This window comes from Scophthalmus maximus, chromosome 8, assembly GCF_022379125.1.
Source record: "Scophthalmus maximus strain ysfricsl-2021 chromosome 8, ASM2237912v1, whole genome shotgun sequence".
Lineage (NCBI taxonomy): Eukaryota > Metazoa > Chordata > Actinopteri > Pleuronectiformes > Scophthalmidae > Scophthalmus > Scophthalmus maximus.
The window spans coordinates 6656654-6677633 of record NC_061522.1 but is presented as its reverse complement, the minus strand read 5'-3'; the positions used below and the strand labels follow the sequence as shown (position 1 = coordinate 6677633).

The 20980-nt window shown below is 40.2% G+C and overlaps 1 protein-coding gene across 2 annotated transcripts in view; it reads right to left on the bottom strand.

Annotated features, from left to right (window-relative positions):
* The window catches only part of fbxw7 (F-box and WD repeat domain containing 7), a 97603-nt gene extending 79898 nt beyond the window's left edge, over nucleotides 1-17705 (bottom strand). The window contains exons 1-3 of one of the 2 annotated variants that reach the window (XM_035636997.2): nucleotides 17208-17705; nucleotides 7358-7509; nucleotides 1172-1248 (exon numbers count right to left, since the gene is read on the bottom strand). The gene's annotated coding sequence lies outside the window, so the exon portion shown is untranslated. The remainder of the gene's footprint in view (nucleotides 1-1171; nucleotides 1249-7357; nucleotides 7510-17207) is intronic. The other variant, XM_035636998.2, reaches the window with a different exon arrangement.
* Between the last annotated feature and the right edge of the window lie 3275 nt (nucleotides 17706-20980).

The following is a 20980-nucleotide window of genomic DNA, read 5'->3' as shown; positions in this document are numbered from 1 at the left end:
TGTGATGAACACAGGCATGGTGACTTTATAAAAGTATGGGTTAGATTTTTACTTTTTTTTTTTTTTAATATGATCAATTCGAAATTAAAATAATTAATACAAATGTCTAAATAACAACCTGAAGCTATAAATCAGCACAAGTCTTTTCACTTACCGACTTCCACACAAACTTTGGCAAATGGCCAACACACACCTCTGAGATGCCTCTGATTGAATCCACCTCCTGTTTGCTCATAACAACCTGATCAACTTCCGCTGTGTCTCGTGCGGAAGTGTGAAAGGTCAGCATCCTGCCTGTCACGCCGACAATGAAACGCAGGGTGGGGCCTTCCGTAAATCTACCAGTGAGTCCAATCATTTTCTCGTCTTTGATCTCTCTCTGATTTTTCTTTTTAACCTTTCTGTTAGATGACACATGGTTTACTACTTCTTAAAAGGGGAGCGGTCGTGTTTCACATTAGCGCTCTAATGTGAAACATGCCACACAAGGGTTTTGTTGAAGTAGAGCCTTTTCAGCCATTTTACTTTTGAGGACCTCGTACATTTCGTTTTGTAAGAAAATAAAAACGCCAGCTCAAGAAATATCAAGAGCCACTCGGTAAAGAAAAGATAGGACAGAAACATTACCACCAAGATGATAAATATTAGTCAAAAAATTACAATATATAATAAAATACAGTAAGTGCTGATGTGCGCAGCAGCATTTGTCAATGTCAAACAATAATGACAGTAGTGTCTAAACATTGAAAGTTGTGAATAAGTTGGTTAGCCAGGCTTCTTTTCTTTGCCTTTTCAATGCAGGAGATACACATATTAGCATTATCTTTTCAACAGTGTCCTCATTTGCATTGTTTATTGTTTGTCTTATTTTTTCCGGTTAAAACAATGCTGTTCACGAGCAGAAGTGATTCCATACAACCTGCACTTTGAACACTATACATGATTGCAGCAAAGGAGAACTGAGAGAGGAACCTAATAAATGGCTGCTAATACTTCTGCAGCCACCTGCTGCATTTTTTGTTCCTGACATTCAAACTAAGATTCACCGAATGTGCCGAGAAGTATAGCTGGCTTCTTTCTCATCTTTAAACAACGCAGATACATTTTCAACCATTCAAAGAGTGCACGCCACGCACACACCTGAGTTCATACAACTGCAGTGTTTACTTACAGTTCTCGCTGTCTTCCTTTGTTCAAGCCACAATTGGTCTTCTCCTCTCCAGGTCCGACTCTATGGGTTGCTTCTTTCTGTGGACAAAGAGCGAGAAGGAGACGTCAGTGCAGTGATCTCAGAGGCCAATGAAGAGTTAACAAACCATCGGGCCATCTGGAATACGAGAGGAGAGAGCTGGAGGGCCAGAGGAGTGAGATAAGAACCCTGGGATTTTCACAGTTTATCCCCTAGAACCCAGAGAGAACATGCCCAATTCTTCAAAAGGTTTGCCAAAGGAGCTACAACAGTACTATAATTCAACAACCTGGCACAACGCGGGACACCTGCATCGGCATGTAACAGTGAGTCACTGCTGTGGATGTGTCACTTCTTCCTGTCTCGTCTGATGGGAAGAGAACAGGAGGCAGCTGATGACGACCCAGTGCTTACAACAGTAACACAATGAAGTCCATTTAAAAGTTGATTATAAACCATTATGATTCACCAACTACTGTGTATATTTGTTAATTTCTCCAAGAGGATAAAAAACATTTTGGACATACATGTAGATGTGGAAATGTCTCTGTCATAGCTCCACATAGACAAACATTGGCACCTTCCCCTTTTTCAACGAGACGTTAACTAGTAATTTCCGTCCATTTAAGATTTAAGTCGGATTTCAGCCAGTTTACATGCACATTTTGGGGAAATCATAGTTTTTCCTCACAAGTGACTTTAACACCAGCAGAGTGTCACAGTAAAGGTCCAACACACTCTGTCCTTGTCTCAAATTATAGGAAGTAGGAGGTGGTGCCTATCTAGGCTTAGATTTCTGTTCTTAGATTTCTGACTTTCCGGGGTCCAGTCACTGTGACAGACAATGACCAGACCATCGAAACTCACAGTGACAAAAATCCAAAGCTATGGCTGACAGCAATGACTCCCCAGCTGGTTATCTGCTTGTTTCCCATCAATTACCTAAACTATGGCAGGCCGCCACCATCTAAATTGTCCCGTCACAGTTTCATGATGATCCAAAATCTTCTTTTACACTGCCATAATAAACATGTAAGATATCTGCCTTTGTTTTTTGTGCCTTTGCTTCATTGTAGAATTGTGTGCGGTGCTCTTTGACTCACTCTCTACTCCTTCAGTCAGCACAGGGAGAAATCCCTCCAAGTCGGTGTGCCGTCAAAAACATCCACAAAGATTTTACCATCCTTACAGGCAGGCAGACCACTACGCAGCTTTGGTTGTAGGTATAAACGTTCACCGGTCCGTGAGGGGCAAGCAGTTCTCCGCCGTCAGGGAGCCTGTACTCTTTATCTGTCGCTCGGGTTCTGTTGCGCAGGGAAACAAACTGGGTCCCCTCTCGCAGTCACCCACAAACCCCCCAAAATCAACACATGGCAAATAAAAAATAACACAAACAGAATTTCAGCATCTGTTTGGCCTGAAGCTAGGAACAGAGTGATCTCTGGATGAGATCTATTTCTGAACATGAAGGAGTTATTCTACACCTGTGGTTGTGTTTCAACTACCAAAATCCTCAAACTTATAACAATGCTGCAAAAACTGCCTTAAAGTGGTTAGCTAATTTCTGTACCTTAGGTTATATTTTGCTTAATAACAGGTCATAATACAGACAAAGGTGTTTCACAGTGAGAATTTGAGCTGTTGGTTTTGAGCAGCTGCCTACAAATATAATGGGGTTGTGTTTCAACTACCAAAATCCTCAAACTTATAACAATGCTGCAAAAACTGCCTTAAAGTGGTTAGCTAATTTCTGTACCTTAGGTTATATTTTGCTTAATAACAGGTCATAATACAGACAAAGGTGTTTCACAGTGAGAATTTGAGCTGTTGGTTTTGAGCAGCTGCCTACAAATATAATGGGGTTGTGTTTCAACTACCAAAATCCTCAAACTTATAACAATGCTGCAAAAACTGCCTTAAAGTGGTTAGCTAATTTCTGTACCTTAGGTTATATTTTGCTTAATAACAGGTCATAATACAGACAAAGGTGTTTCACAGTGAGAATTTGAGCTGTTGGTTTTGAGCAGCTGCCTACAAATATAATGGGGCCTACTGGATTCAGCAGCAGCGCAGAGGAGCTGGCCTGTGTGGAGAGAAAAGGAATTCTAAGTTGAAGCAAACAAAACTGGATATGGACATCATCGTGTTCTGGGAAATGAGCAGATGCCCAGACAGGCTATCCAGCTGTTTGACATTTGATAACCGTGAGACAGAAAGACGGCCGACAGACAGAAAACCTTAGAATTCTACTTTTTGAGATATGGTTTAGAGACTTAATTTTCAACAGAGGGGAGGATTAAAGTTGCATAGTGGCACTTCTTTATTTGTGTTATGATGTTGCATAAAGCTGCTGGTGGAAGGTTTCCAGATGTGGTAAGAGGTTTCCGAAGATTCTTTTTAAGACAAAAGTACATGTTAAGTGCTGGGCTTTTTAAAATGAGTGCAATTATAATAATAATTCAAAAGTCACCATATTAGTAAAGTAAAATGCAAAATATTTAATATTTTCAGACAGTCTCAGACTTTTGGACCCCACTGTATAAAGTATTATCACAAAGAAACTGGGACTGGGGGGGGGGAATCATCTAGGAAGACGACACAAGTATTTCCACAATCCGTTTAACACTCTACTTAAAGTGTTATACATATGGCATCAACTGATGGCATATACCATTGTGGTATCTCTTTTTTTCATTTAAATGTATTGTATTTTGCATTGACTTTTCAAATTGTAGTCACTTGGCAGAGCAGAGAAAGACAAGAGACAGCAGAGGCAAAACAAGCTCAGTTGAAAAAGGACCAAAAAAAGTCACCAAGACATAAATAGCTTGTGGGTGTATAATAATAATAAATTTCATTTATAGAGCACTTTTCATTGCTAAAAGCAATCTCAAAGTGCATGTATATAGGCAGCTGGTATATCTTAGTGGGTTAGATCACTGACTTTGGTACAGAAGGTCGTGGTTTGATTCCAGGTCATCCCAGTGTGGGCCCTTAGGCAAGGCCATCACTGGTACCTGCCTCGATGATTGTAAGTCACTTTGGACAAAAGTGTCAGCAAAATGACTGTAATCATTTAATGTATAAAAAGGGGGGAATAAGGCCGCAAAAAAACAACAACCAAAATTCTCTTTTACTCATTATGTTTAGTAGGTAGCTAAGGCATAATGAACAAAGACCTGTCCAAAAATCTGCTTCCAAATTGAAAAGGAAAGAGATGAAAGAGCAGAGTATTACATTAACAACTGCTTGTGATGAAGCGGGACTACAATACTGGGTTTTCTTTCCATCGCTCTGTTCTTAATATGGACACAAACATATGCCTCTTCCGTTTTGCCCCACTCTGCAAGCAGCAGGTTGACAAACTCCCTTATTCAAAAACAAAAAAGGCCGTCCTTTAACTTCTTCTTCATCAGGGGGAATAACCCGCAGCTTTCTAGGAAAGTTTCACAGTGTTTCCCAGAGGCCTTTGTGTGAATCAAACACGGGGTTTATGAATGCCCGCAACTTCAGACTGGGTCAGCTGTGTCTGGATGAGCTAAATAAAACATTCCACATGGAGGAATGCAAATGTCGTCTTTCCTGGCCTCGGTTCAGTTTGCGTAACTCTGGTCAAAATAGGAGAGAGACCCACATCTTCAGTGAACAAAATCACCGTCCTCAGTTGGAAATTGCCCTCTTGCAACAGGAAAGAGCTTAAAGAATAGCAATGTAAGTTTACGAGAGTTTCTCAACTTGTATATTAACTTTAATGTGGACTTATTAAAACAAGAGAAAGCAGTGATGGTGTGCCTTCACTTACAATTGTCTGATGTCATGATTCAGATGTAATTAAAAGTAAATTTCAAACCCATTCCACACTATCCCCCTCATTCTTCTACATCCAAATGTGCATAAACTCCTTGATACCATGATGACCAAGAGAGTCTTTGATTTTAAAAAAATAATGCAAATCCGTCCATAGCTTTTTGAGTAATCCTGCTAACAAATAAACTATTGAACACTTGCAGCACTTGATGACATCACAGCCCTTTTCAGAATAGTTCATCTTAGCTGAATCATCAATCGACAGAAACATGATTAACGGGGAAAATTGCAGTCGGAGACATTTCCAGCATCACGTGGCCGAAATAATAACCTACAGATATTTTATCCTCTACGTGTTACGGCTTCATTCTGAAATGAGGGTGTACGGTGAAACGCAATCAGTGATCACTGCTCCAGGTTCAACAGGCTACTGTGGGTTATCCACATGGGTCGCATAATAGATGCAATACTTTCCCTGGGAAGAGTCTTCTGTTCCTCTTGCAGGTGTGAACTTGGAGCCCAGTCTGGTTGACATGTTCTCACAGCAGTGCTGGAGTCTTAACAGATTAATAATATAACAGGCCTGGTCTCGTCATGTTGGACCGAAGATGTGACTCATTCTGTGGTTTGTCAGCATTTGGTTTGGGGTTTCACCCTCTGCGGTCCGGATGGCAGCATCATTCGGGACATTTCTTTGATGAATGAAAACCACTGTCTCAACACTGGGAGCAAAAAATGTGTCGGCCTCTGGATAAAACTATGTGGGGATGACGCATTGGTAAAAAAAAAGCAATTCAATGACCACACAGTATCAAATTTGCTCATAGAGCAGCTAATGAGCAGCTTTTGATATGTATGCTGAGAGACTTCAAGCTCCTCTGAAGTCGGCAAAAAAGTGTCACGAGCAGCTGCGAACTAGCAGGCAGTGCAGAGAGTGTGAAAGACACTTCATAAATCACTGCTGGAATGTAGCCTCATTTCCTCTCTGACCCCACCTACTCAACAGCTTCTTCCTTCATAGCCCTGGACCTTTCTACGACGAGCCACTGAGACCTGAACATCACAATCATGACACAATTTGCAGCTGTGAGTCTCAGCAGTTAGGGGGGAAAAAATAATAATAATGTGCCTGCAGCAAACTACCTCACATCTTAGTCATGCAGAGCAAGTATTTCAAAACCAAACAGAAACTAATGAGAGGAGGCAGAATTGATGAAAGACTGCATGTTTGGGGGACATTGTTGATTCAGAGCTTATTATTGTTATTACAACAAAGAAAATGTAATCCCTGCTTTTGCATGAGAGGCAGCTCAGTTAAGATTTTTAGATCTTAAAGCCCATTTTCCTATCTGTACTTTTTTTTTTACTGGCTCTGCAAAGACAATTTCTCAACAATTTGATTAAAGAGACTCTTCTGTTGGATTGTTGGTGATAGTTTTAGTTTTACTATCAATAACAATCGTGAGAGTAATAATGATCCTCGTGATAGATGCACAGTGATCTAAGTAAGCACGTCTAGATCCACCTGTTTTTAATGGAACTTGTTTTTACCTTTGCACTGAAAAAGCCTGAATGGAAATACTGAAAAGGATTAATATTACTCCAATAAAAGGAAGATGCAACAAACTTCAAACAAAGAGTTAGTCAACTGTGACGCATACGAACGTCCACTTATGTAGACCCTGCACACGTTGCATATAGTATATACAATGTATACACAAAAACATTTTCAGGACTAACTTAGTGTTTTGCACTGTTGCTTCATTGAAGAGCTGTGTGCAGCGCTCTTTGTCCACTGTTGCTGTCTCACTGTCTTTTTCACAGACACATTGACCCGTCCATCAACGTCAGCATCAGAACAAATCCCGCCTACATTGGTGGTCCGTTAAAACATAGATTATGTTTACAGTCAAAACATGCAAACAAAGTGATAACAAAACTTCATTAAAGGATTTTAACATGACATGAGTCCCGAAATATTTGAATAAATGAGAAAATGACCTTAAGGGTTCAAAGCAATATTCAAAAGATAAAACATCTGTTCATTCAGTTGAACGTGATAGACACATGTATGCCATTTTCACAGCTATTACTTAAGACTCCTCCTATGAAATAGGCCCCAATACTCCAGCTAACAAAATACCAATAACTTTTCTAATTCTGTTAATCATTTCAAGTTCTAGACCTGCATTTAAATGCGGGGAGTTTATGATGCGGTTCAGGTGTACATATAAGCCTGGGGATCTACACAATGATGAAAATCAGAGCCAGAGATGTCCCGAAGACGGGAAAATAATACACTAGAGAACTACAAACATGAGCAAAGAAACAGTTTCGTAAAAGAAACGGGAGGAGACAAACCTGTCACCCAAGGGACTGCGCGGGGGGCTCTGGAAAAGCTTGCCAGGGCTCGAGGGTGCAGCGTGTTATCTGCAGTGCCGCAGACCTTCCCCTTTGAAGTGCTGCTGAGCCACCGACTGAGCCAGGGGCAGTGAAAGGTGGAAGGTGGGATTCTGGAGAAAATGTAGAAGAGGAAACAACAGTGAGAAAAACAACTGTGAGGTACATGAGACACCAGCGACAGAAAAAAACAAAGGAAACATGCCTGTGAACTTGCATCTTGTCTAGTCGTGAGAGATAAAATACACCTCAGAGGTCGTGTACAGCAATTTTGTTTGGAGGAGAGATAAAACTTTGGGGTCACAGCACACACGTCATTTTTTTCTCCTCTACACCTTGTTCACAGAGGCCACATTTTCCTTTTAGGGAAGCATGTGGCGGCCATGTGTTGGTGCATGATCCGCTGCACGGAGTGTACGAGAGAGACACATTCGGATGGCAAAAGTGAGGAAAGTGAACCGACAGATTGTTTTACCTGCTCCCTCTGTTCACTGCAACTCTCCCTCAAGGATTATCCTCTCTAATAGACTTAACGGCACTTTAACTGAGCTGCCAGCTGCCTGCGTTCCCGGCGGAAAGCCACACAGGTCAAGTCTGAGAGAGGATATCCCATCATGACGATGCAATGCATTCCTATTAACTCATTCAATTCTTTACATCACACTGAAGGTATCCATTCCCAAACTTTCGTCGGCCCTGGTTACTACCAACTTTCACCCAAATACGAACGGGGGCAATAGCACAACATAGTAAAATAAACCTTATATTCATGTATATGTATCAGTATGATCGCATCCACATCCATCAATGTATTTTGGTGCATACATACTGGTTTTCATGCAATGAATCAAGTTCATCCAACATCGAAAAAAATGATAATCAATTAATTTCTTCTGTTTTTCAAACAAAAATTTAAATGTCATGATTCAATTTTCCTTTTTGAGAGGATTTGCCGTTTTTCTTTGGCTTGTTGTAAAGTAAACTGAAAAGCTTTTGGTTTTGGACTGTTGGTTAAACAGTAACTGTTGGTTATTTTCATACATTTGATCATTCCAAACGATTAGTCAAGAAAATAAGTGCCAGATTTATCGATAAGGAAAATAACCATTGACAGCTATAATTTCTATCTCTGCTTAAACAGATCATTTTGGCCACTTTGGGGCAGTGGAAACATAACATTGTCAAATTTCCTCTACCTACAGAAAGATCTGCCAAATTGTGATTTCCACCCACAACTCATTCCAATATCTTAAAATCTGATGTTTACTAAACACAGATTCATATTTGTGGAAACAAATATCCCTTAGAGATGTCACTATCATTTTTCGATGATGGTTGAAGATAATTTAGCCTGGAAAACCTCAGAATGGTTGCTTAATCTACAAAGAATTCATGGCCATGATTGTTACCAGCTAAACAAATTTATTCCATACAGTAATTGGGCCACATAAATACAGCTCACACTCAGTAAAACATATGCCGATCAGAGGAAACACGCAATTGCTTTTATCTCCGATTCTCATTGGCCGGCTGTATAAATATGTATGGTCCATTATTGGTATTTACTTAATTGAAAATATCTCAATCCTCAAACCATAATCCGACAAATTTCATTCAGACAATCTTTTGTTTTATTTTCAAGTAGAGATTTTTTATTCCATGCACAGCTTTTTTTTTAATGAAATTATAACACAGTATTTGGTAAAATATGGGAAGAGAGCCAGTAGGCGTAAAAGTTTACAGAGATATTGCTTTCCTCAATCTATTCGTGCCATGGGGCTGGTTCAGGGAAATGCTGTGTGAGTTCATACTGATTGTGAACTTCTCTAAACCATCCACATTGCCTTTATATTCAGAGAGAAAGAGCAGATGAATACGTGAACTCTAGAGATCACAACATGTGGAAACTAAATTTAAGCTCTGCATAAACACAATCAGACAATATTATAACCATCTATTACAACTATCCTCAGACAAGAACCAGTAGAAAGCCATAAAGTAAAATGCTACAAACTGGCCTAAAAACAAAAGGCTGAGTGAAGCCTTAAGGTTTTGCTTGTGAGATTTCTAACAATGTCTTCTTGGACCATTTGACAGTGGGAGACCCCTAACCAGCCCTGGAAGAGAAGTCTCCATTCACAAGGACAGCCGTTTCCATGCCAACAGGACCTCTGCTGGGAGAGGCCTCCTTTTTCATCCTGCACCTCCGCTGCAGTCTCGGAGAGGGACTGGTGGGAATTTAAGAGGGAATGAGTTGTGGGTGGCAGTGAAGAGATGCATTTGTGTTCAGGCGAGATGGAAAAGGTTTGAGCTGAGAGCCCCGTAGCCAACATCACAGTCGGTGATAGGAAATCACACTAAGACTGGAGATGGATCTATGTACAGGGGAGCTACTTGTATCTCTTTTCGACCTGCACAACTCTGAATGTATACGGGCATAAGTGGACACAAATTTTATTAATTTTATTATTAGGATAATTATCTGTATGAACGGAATATTTAGTGTTTTTCAGATACTTTGGGATGCAACCTTTTACAATTTGACATTTCAGAGACCAAATGATTATCGTCAAAAATCATCAACTGAGAAATTAAATAATATGTAATCACTAGTTGCAGTCCTTTTGACTTCATTGAGTCTTTTTTACAAAAATCAGTGCTTAAAATGACAATGAATCAAGATACAACTTGTTCATTTGTGATAAGCTATTTGTATTTTCATTGGTCAGAAATGGACTGATCTGATTGCCTCTGTTTTCAGTCCTTGTGCTAAACCATACTAAGCTAAGCTACTCAGCTTTTGGCTGTAGCTTCATAGTTAGCATAAACAAATGAACGTAGGATCAATTATTGAAATCTCTGTTGGCAAGTTAGTGTATTTAAGAAATCTTAAACAGATGAATTTTGGAAAAAATCGAGACAAGATTTAGCAATAAGGTTACGTTATTTCAAAACCACAAATCTGAACTATATCTAATGTGAAATCCAACAAAAAAAAAAACGTATTTTTGTTTTTTGATAAAAAACAGTCTGTGCTCATGTGCCTATAATATGAATGTGTGTTTATATAAAACAAATAAATCTAAATGATTGCAGGGAAGTGAACCGGACACTTTTATTTACAAGGGGAGAGCGGGACTGGCTGACAAGGCCATGTCTGCTCTTTGTAAAAACACTGTCCTATTACATGTTCCTATAAACATCATGAGCGAAAGGATACTGGAAAAAGTTGAAATTGTGCTCGTTCAGCACCAGAGCATTAAGAAACAAAGAAAGTGTCCCTCCCAGGACAGGATAAAGAAAGACTCTTTCCATTCTCTTATGTGTATCTCTATTTGTATTCCACATTATCATAATTTTTGGCTCATGACTTATTTCACACTTTTTCTTGTCCCCACACTAGGTCTTGCAGTGTTCACACAATAATTCAAACAGAAAAAAAATATCCCTGAGAGATTCCTCTGTGTTCATTAACCAAGTCAGAGCTGCAAAGCACTGAATTATTTACATGCTCGTTGTGCCTCAGATACAGAGCAGAGGGCCATTCACAACTGCACATCACACCCATGCTCTGCTGTACTGTTCCGACGGTGAAATCAAACTTGTTAAGGAAAGCATGATTAAAAGGAAGCCAAGAATAGAAAAATACTATCATATGATCGATGAGAGCATTAGAGTTTGGAGGCAATAAAACAAAAAAAAATCATTTGTGAGTTTTAGCAAGCAAGTCTGCAAGAGAGAGGAACATGGGGAATATGATTGTGCTAGATAACAGTAGGGCACGAGTAAATAAGTCTACATTATCCTTTAAAAGTCTTGAGAAAAGGTGTCGAAACCCCATCATATCTCAATATACAAATTGTATTTTTCATGAATACATTTTATTTATTTATTACAGTTAATGCTGCTGGGATTTTTTGCATTCATTTTTTTTCAGGAAAAAATTAATAGAGTTTTGAGAAATTTGAATTTTTTAATATGCATTGTTCTGCATGAGTTTGCCCCCCTCCCCCCAACTTTAAATTAATGACTGTGATAGGTTAGCTGCTTTTGGACAGACTGTGCCGTCAGTAAAGAGAAAAGTAAAGTAGAATGGCTTACTACTACCAATGAGGGAGCGTCCTACTTCTCCCACCTTGAAGACGGATCTCAAACACTGGCTTCAGTCAAACCGGATCTGTGATCACTTCCAACTCATCATGTTGGATAATATATGTCTTTTTTTAATTGCATACTGTATATTTGTATATCGTTAGCTGTGATGGTTTGGGTTTTGTGTTTCCTAACTTAGGATTAGAAATGTCCATTGGCATAAATTCTGTACTCACGCTCATTAATTTGGAATAAATAAGTTACACACAAAGAAATCGAAAATTGAAATTGGACAACATTAAAACACTGACAACTTTTACATCAACACTCACACCTTTAAATGAAACCTGATTAAGACCAAGTATAACTTTTACAATCTGACTAATATCGAAAACTTACCTCCATAAAAGTTTTCAACACCACAGTTTCCCTCCAGTATTAAACCCCCAAAACCCAAGATTTCTCCCTTGATGCTCCCAATTTGGCAGCAGTCATTAAATGCACAGTACCTCAGAAATAAGACCAGAGGCTAAATATCAACAATGTTAACTCAATTTTATACTATCAAGAATCCGGAAGCTCCCACTGCTTCAGATGGGCTCAGGTGAGATGAAGCCATCAGGCTCATACTGAGAGTAAAAAGATAATGTTAGCATAGCTCACATTCGTGTGGTGGTGTGGCATGTAACAGCTACATCAGGGAATGTCAGACGGACTGGCAACAGACCACAGATCTGATACCAGGCCATTAGGGGAAACACTAGAAAATGAATCTAGAAAAAAGAAGAAAAAAAAAGTAGAATAACAGGTATGTAATTTTATAACAGGTGAGAAAATCTATCTCACCGTGCAGGATCCAAGCTTTTCGCTTGTGGATGAACCAATCAGCTTCACATGAGGGAGGAACTACTGGCAGCTCATCTGAGGTGTGACCACAGCGGGAGAGCGACTGATCAACAACAATGGCGGCTCCTAAAGAGGTGAGTCTAGATGTTGCACTAGCATCTGTGACTGTGATAGACGGTTTATCCAACCACCTGCCAAGTATTACTTCGAAGACACCTGTCGATTTCTAAACTGTTTCCATCGACGGATCTCTAAATGGCTCAGGCTCTCCATCTGTTACATCGGGTTGCTCTTACAGACACTCTTACAGTTTTTCAGTAACTTACTCCCTTAAACCTGGCTATTTTTGCAGCCAAGTTTAAGGGATAAGTCAAGGAAGTGATGAGGGTCTCTCTCTCTCCTCTTTACTCCCTGTAACATTCCCAACTCCAGGATGCTGATTTTAAACTAAAGTAAGCTTTCAGCAGGTGAGGAAATAAGTCCCTCATTACCTGCTTAGCTACTTAATCTGTGTGGGCTCCTGCTCTTATTGCTGCTGCTGCAACCAGCTGGCCAAGATGAGTAAAAAAACATTAACAAGGAGAATTTGAGAGGGATTGAGAGGGGTGAGAAAATAAAAGCCCTGTCGTGTGTCGTAATGTTTGACTTCCTTAAAGACTGACATTTATTTCTGCTCTGCTATTGATGAATGTATCCACTGTTGTCGCACAGTCCTACTTAATAACTTTATTCTTTTTGCACACCAACTCATCCTTACCACTTAACTTAATTTGTGACCTTCAATCTCTTCCCTTTTCTCCTCTTTGGACTCTTCAAACCAGCGGATGTCCATTTTCTGACCGATGCCCCCGTATATCTAGTTAAACAGCATTTTGGTTCCCTTAAAGGCCTGGACGTCTGCCCTGTCTGGTCAGACTGCACTCGCTGCATTACGAAAGAACTTCACATCCACACAGAAGCTTCTCTCTTCATTCATCATTGTTCTATTTCCACTGCCTCCAAAAACATCACCCACGGGGTTCTTGCCGTCTTTGTTGACCTAGGGTATTCCCAAAATAATGGCATGAAAATTTAACATCTTCACTGCCGACTGCCTCTTCTTACTCAGATGAAGAAATGCTTTATGTTGAAGAAGTTGCAGCTCCTTGTTAAAAAACTACTTTGTCCTACAGGTCTAATCATTACAGAGCCTGCCTCAGTTGTCCTGTCTGTTGGGGCACCAGTCAGCCAAGAAAAAGAAGTTCTTTCATCCTTAATGGGCATTGAGAACATTTATTCTAAATGTACAGTCATGTATTGCCACCTTACAAATGAATTACACTGCAGAGTTGAGATGTTTACATGAAAACTACACATTAAAGCAACACTGAAAGTGGGGAAAGTAATTTCGCTGGACCACCAGAAACAACACTGAGGGGGGGGGGGGGAATTTTGGAGAATGTTTGAACCTAACTTCAAAAGTTAGTATGTGTCACTGAAGCATACAAGTGTGAGGGTGTGCTGTAAGACTAATTCAGAATATTAAGTGAAGACCAAATATTCAGCATTTCCACTCAGTCATGGAGATGATAGACGAGCATCCTAGTCATAGTTCTGTTTTAGAATCCTGCTGCACCACAGAGCATCTCTGAACTTAAGAGAAGAGAAGCTATAGAAGAGGATACATTACGAACATTTAGCTTTGGAGCCCCAAACAAAAGGGAGTCGTGCTGCTCTCCATTTCCATCAATCGTACTCTTATTTCCATCACAGTAAAGCTGTTTTCAGACATCAACTCCGGACAATGTCGGCATATTGTATCCAGATATTTTCTGGAGTTTGTGGCTCACGTATGACTAACGCAGCTTGAGATTGTCTGAGTCAATCACGTTCACAACAGCGGGAAAATTTGCAGAACACTCTGTGGCGTCAGGGCAGAGCCTGCAGGATGCAAGACGTGAAAATAATTCGGCTGCACAAAGCAGTGTTTTGGTTTACAGTCATCAACACGCCCACTCACTAGCTATGAATTTTCCGGAGATTTTTCAGCTGTATCCTCACATGGGCTCACTCGGATATTCCCTGGAAATTCTATAGGGGGGGCTGGCAGGAAAAGGTACAGACGATGACCAGAGCAACATTTACGCTCTCACATATAGGGTCATTTTGAGAAGAGATAAGGTTGTCTGGAATGCTGTTGTCCTACCCAGATTTTTTTTTTTTTCAAATCTTCAACCCATGATTCCAATCAGCGACATTTGCTTGACCCAGTTGCAAGTTTCCTCATGTTTTAATCTGACAAATTTTTTTACAGCTCTGTCAGAACCCTCCCCAGGCCTCCTGTGGAGTTTTTCAATGCGCTCCGTGGCATAAAGAAAACTGGTGTTTTTAAACCTGAAGAACACAGGAGGAAAAATCATGGTTGCAGTTTCCCCAATTTCCCAATAAGCCAAGATTACATGATATGTTTCCTAACTGGGTTAAAATTCAGAGGGATAATGTGGTTGCCTGTGGGAAATATCATTACAGCAGCACAGCTCCACAAAATAAGTTTGTGAAGAAGTCTTCATCGCCAATTTTTACTTCAAATATGCTTTTAATTGTTTTTACTTACAAAGTTCAGTTTGCAGCTAAAAAGACTGGTCTTGTCTTTAGGAATGTCCAACACCTGAACACTGCCAACTATTTACATGCTTAATAACTAGTCTCACTTTGACCCCCTTCGTATTTTGTCAATACGAGCTTCAAAGCCAGGAAATCTCACTGTCCATGTGAGAATGGTTTGAGGAAGGCCCCGGGGTCAGTAAAACAGCAACAGCCAGGACTGTGGGAATGTGAAGCTTTCTGCAAACAAAGTCTAGGATACCCCTCATCTCTCCGTCTCCGAGGCCTTGCAGCAATAATCACTGGCAGAAGATGGTATTTCATCACACTGATCCATGTGAACTGAAACGATGCCATTCTTGTCTAAGTGTTGTGGAGATAACTTTGTTCTTGTTCTGTAGTCCTCATTTATTTATAATGCCTAAACCAAGGAGGGTGGAACACGCGTCTCATTCAGCTCCAAAGATTAAATCGCAGCATAAACTGTAGCTGCTTAGTGTGTAGGCGGCTCACTGTCTCTTTTGGTTTTTAAAATCAAAAACTAGTTCATAAAAAACTACCAAGGAGCCTGGTGGTCTAAATTAGACAACAAAATGAACATCCCCATGAACAAAATGTCCATATCTGCCTATTATTGGTCTAATTCATCTGTTCTATCGTCTGGCTTTTAATGGCTATGGCGTCTGGATAGCAGCAGAAGCCTCATCTGTAATCATCTGTCCCTCACATCCCTCATATCAGAAACACTGGTTTCATCTTTAAAATATGCAGCGCAGAGTGATGAACATATTCATATTTCATATCAAATCAACAGCAAAAGTCCAGACACATACCGTAAACTTGGGTTTACAACTGAATTTCCACAATTCCAATTCTCAATAATCTCTTGAACACGTCTATGGCACCTTGTTAGAGACAGAGTTAGAGTCGATATCCAGCAGTTACAAATACATAACACTTAAAACTTTCTTTTCATTTTGATTAACAGACTCAGTAGTGTTTCGTTTGTAACATTTAGTACGGTGGCTCGTCAGAGCTGATGAATGCCACAGTATCAAACCTCAGCAAAGTGGAAGCCAAATTTCTAGTTTTACTTAGAGACCAACAAACGTTGTCGGCTGTCTGGACCATTTCATATATTACACAGCTGTAAAAAGCACATTTTTATACAGCGAGATTTGGATGCATTTGTAATTTGATAAGTAAAGAGGAAAGTATCCGCCTATTGACTGTGTGTAAACAGATGGATTGTGTGGTTAAGCTCTCTGCATTGCATTGATCTTGGGTCTCAAAGAAAACCTCTGTCTTCTATAATCTATCTCATTAAAAAAACATTTTCATTTTTACTTGGCCTGAAGATTTTGTTTACAAGGCGTAGCTGTTATCCTTAAAGATACTGCCCAACATACAAAACACAACTGACAAGTAAAAGCACGAACTGCCCGTCACTATTTGTTGTTTGCAGTTGTTTTGGGGCGCTGGGCCAAAAGAAACAAGAGAAAGTGGTTTTCCTAACGCTCACTATGTCACTAAAGAGAGACTCAGACCTGAGAGGTCAAGGACCTGCAGCTAACGAGCGGCAGGATGGAGACGCAGTGGTTTTCTCCTGGTGAGAACAATGTTAAACCGGTTATTTACTTAATGTGGAGTGGAATTGTTCAATTCCCTTTTGTTTTCTCCTAAATCTCCAGTCCTGTGCACGGCGCTGATTGTCATGGTCATTGTCATTATCTGGAGCCACAGAACTCGGACATGAATCAACTGAGACATGGGGTCAACTTGCAAATGAGACATTGCACTCTGACCAGCAGTGGACATAACAAATACTTTATTTACTAAGTCGTGCCCACGCATTCTATTACACCGTGGCCACACTACATTGAATCCATGACTATGCATTCTTGTTGTTTTAAAGTGTTGCCTGGGCATCACACTGTTCGCACTTTGCAGCCTCTTGACCTCAGTTCGTGCAAGTTTGTTTCTAACGGCTCAGTGGGACCGGTCCGAGCGATCCCGTGCAGGTTGAACAAACTGTCGCCAGCTGGACTTGGATGCGGCTCAACATTGCCACACGATGCGTCCGGCTGCAGACAGTGAAATGAAGCCGACTTCAACTTCTCTCAGGTCCGTTAACAAGCTCCACACCAGCGTTAGCGATGCTAACCGAGCTAACCCAACGAGCTCCGCGTTAGCTCGGACAATGCAGGGCCCGTTCCCACTGGCACATCACTGCTCTGCATATGTCTGATATTTACGATGTTGCACTCTTGCGATCGTACTTTGTGTTTACCTTGAAAAGCGTGAAGCTGGACACGGAGGTGGGCCTCCCCCCGGCGGCTCTTCTGGGGTCGTGTATCCGAGCCTTAGACGTGTTGGTGAGCTGGATGGTGCTAGCGCCGACGGCTCCGGCGAGATGTGGTACGCTCCAGCCTCGTCCCTTGGTTTCCCAGCAGCAGCAGCGAGTGTTCGCACCGGGTTGCGCCCAGCTACCAGGAGCTACCGCGTTAGCAGCATCGGCTAACTAGCCTCTGCAAGCCCAGTCCGGGTAATGCTAAGTGGCTAGTAGCTTAAAACATAAAGTGAGCCGACGCGAGTCGCTCTGTCAAACTGACGCCCGTGTCCGTCCACCCCTTGACTCTGTTCCTCTACCGGGCGATGTGTGCTGGGCTCCGACCATTAGAATATGGAAAACATCCACGGAGACCGAATTTGTTGCCGTCCTCAGCCTCCTCGACACCCGCCAGCTTCGCTCGTCTCCTGACTCTCCACCGACTAGTGTCGCGGCGTGATGACGACACGTTTTTGTTTGCTAGTGGGCGCTCCAATGTGATGTCATAACATGCTCTCTGCCGTGTGTTCAGAGGACAGAGCTGAAAAGCAGGTTTGAAATGTCTCAACGAAATGAAGATTTTAATAATAATATTATTATGCGATGCGACGCAGAGTGAATCACGTAAAAGTCGTTTGAAACATTTATGATAATACAATGAAATACAAATCAAATTTTAGATAAATAGCAAGTAAAGACAAGATAACAACAACAATAACCAACTGTGCAATATTTATATTGTGTCTCCAAATTCGCAAATATTGCTACTGCTCTGTATATAGTATTTATATATGTTTTTTTTATTTAATGTTATTATTTTGTTATATTTTATACATACTAACCCTTTTTATAGATTTCTTTCTATATTATTCTGTCCACTTTGCTGCTGCAATGCCCAAATTTCCCCATTGTGGGACGAATAAAGGCACATCTTATCTTAAATATCATAAAAGAGCCATCAGGTAAAAAAAATTGGGGAGAAAAAGAGTGTCTTAAATGTTGATGCATACATGGTGAAATCTATAATTTTTTTTACTTACAAATCTGGACTCTTATTTCACTATTCATGTGCATCTTACTACATTTATATAAAGGTTAAATTTAAGTTACGTATAAGTTCTATAGGTAATTTATATGAAGAGAAGTCACAAAATAATAGATAATCTTAGGCAAGCCCAAGCAGCTGTGCTTGTATAGCACCTTTCACACACACAGTGTTTAGGTTTTTAAAAAATCCATTACTGATATAATGCAATACATTGCATACATAAATAGTGAATACATACATAATTAATCAAAATAGAATAAACTAAGATTTTTTTTAGTTTTGAGGTAAAAAATAAATAAATAACAAGAACAAGGGGGAGGCCAAATTTGAATAATGTGTCACAAATCATACTATATATGAAAACCTAAACCTAATTCTCCACAGCATATTGAGCCTTGTTTACACATATTGGGAAAGGGGGGGAATCCATGGTGGATTAGTATGCTGCTGCTGCTGCTGCTGCTGCTGAAGGTAGCCCTACTGTGCCAGCTATGGTTAGCTCTGGCTCATGGGGATTTTCATGCCCTGTATCTGGATCCTCCAGGGAAAGTCTGAAACCCTGAGATATCACTGAGGACCAAACATGTGATCCTGAAGAGTGTGGAATTGAGGCTGGCATCCAGTCAATGAAAACTGAGAAGCAGACCCTGGAAAACAAAGGATGACTGTAAATATCCTCACTTTGTTACTCACAAAAAAAAATGGGTCTGAAAGCAGCTGTAGCTGGTGTGTGCTTTTACTGGAAATTACTGCTGGAATAATTGACTCCTCACAAAAACTCTGAACTCTGTAAGTCTTATTTCTCTGCCTGTCATTTTTCAAGTGAAACGATATTCTATATATCTGAGTGTTGTATGTGGCTGGAGCTATTGGCTCACTATAGTATAATTCTAAATTCATTTGTTACATCTCTTTGTTTTCTTATTCATATAAAAACTGTTTCATGTCCCTATGTTTCTCTAAGTGAATTTTATCCAAGACAGAGTTTTAAATCCTTTTTGACTTGTGACCGCTTAAAATAAGGTCATGTCTACTTGAGACCCCTTCTTCTTGCTGGTTACAGTCTCAGTGAGAAGCTCAACACAATAAAAAGTTTTATTGAAAGCATTTCAAGAGGCCTGAATAAGAGAGTATTCGATATTTTATCAGAAAATTGTTTCTTTGTGTAACAGAAGGAGTCTGGTGACCTCTAATTCTTTTTTTTTGTGAGCCTTTCAGTGGCTTTTAAACCTCCAGGTTTCTAAAAGCTGTTTTGTATCATCAGCTGTCTCCCCTGAGGTGATGATTAAAATATGTTGAATGGAAAATTGTTTAATTGTTACACATCTCACTGCTCTTGGCGGTAATGAATGTAGTCAGTAATAAGCACCAAGTCTATAAATATGTTGGGTTTGCACGGCTAAATGGAATAAACGTTTTTAATTCTCCTTTTTTTCTCTTAAAACTAAATATTCAACCTAAAATTTCTAGTTTAGATAATTTCAGAGCTTACATCAGTTAAAATGAAGTGATGAAAGAGGGTAATGACATTTGAACACTCATAAAACAACTTCTTAATAATTATTCAACCTAAATTCAAGTAACCCACATTTTAAGGCATTGAAGGGAACTGAATTTTCTAACCTGAAGCAGCTTTAAATGATTTACAGCGAGCCTGTAAACTACACTTTAAGTCCTCCAAAAAAAAAAATCGAAAAAAACCTAAGATGCAGCCCCATCGCCCTCCACCAAATGTTGAACAATTGGTGCCAGAAGCAATCTTTCATAAGAGGCTGGGAAAAGTTTCAGACACTTCGAATTGCTCATCAAAACTCTACAGCCGACCAAACTCAATTTTTTTGTGAGGTCTCTCATAATATCACGAACACACACACAGAATCCCCGGTGAATTGTGTGTTTTCCACTTAAAGATTGCCCAAGAATGAGTGAATGTGATGATTGCGACAGACGTACGATGCTCTGAAGGCAAGCACACAGGGCTGCTGCTGCTGCTGCTGCTGCTGCTGCTGCTGGTGCGCCTGTGAAATGAAGCTGATGGAGCGTGACGGGCAGCGACACTGCCTGCTGGGTAGACTGTGATTCAGCCAACAAAACTTGGTGAATTCAGAAAAGACTGGTCACTGGAAATATGGATGAAGGAATCAGTGCACCAGGAGACAACATCCCACCATCTCCGTGGATATGGCTGACACATGCATATGATCGAAATTATAAACAACAGCAGATAAACACACGGGTCACATGTTATAGGCTCAGATTTCCCAGTCAGTGCATCGCCCACAGTGTTTGCCAAAGTTGTGTTTCGTGGGTGTGAACCAGTTCAGCTGGTATCTGGTGCAGTGTGGGGTGATGCTGCCTTTGCACACCATCAGCAAAAACCCTACACCTGCTATGTGCAGAAATAGTAATTGAAGCAAAGGTAGAAGTGTACCTGCATTGTCTCAATGAAGTAATGCTGTGTCTGCGTTTATGGGCTGACCATGTATTGATATGGGAATGATAATGACATGTTTTTGATAGGCTTAAAGGCATTCAGTCAAAAAGTGTTTCACACAAGGTAGAAAATTAATTAAAAAGTACTGTACAGCTGCAACGATCAATTTCTTCTTTTTCGAGTGATGTGCAGATTATTTTCTTGATTAATCAACTGATTTGATGAAGAAAATATCAGAGAATGGTGAAAAAC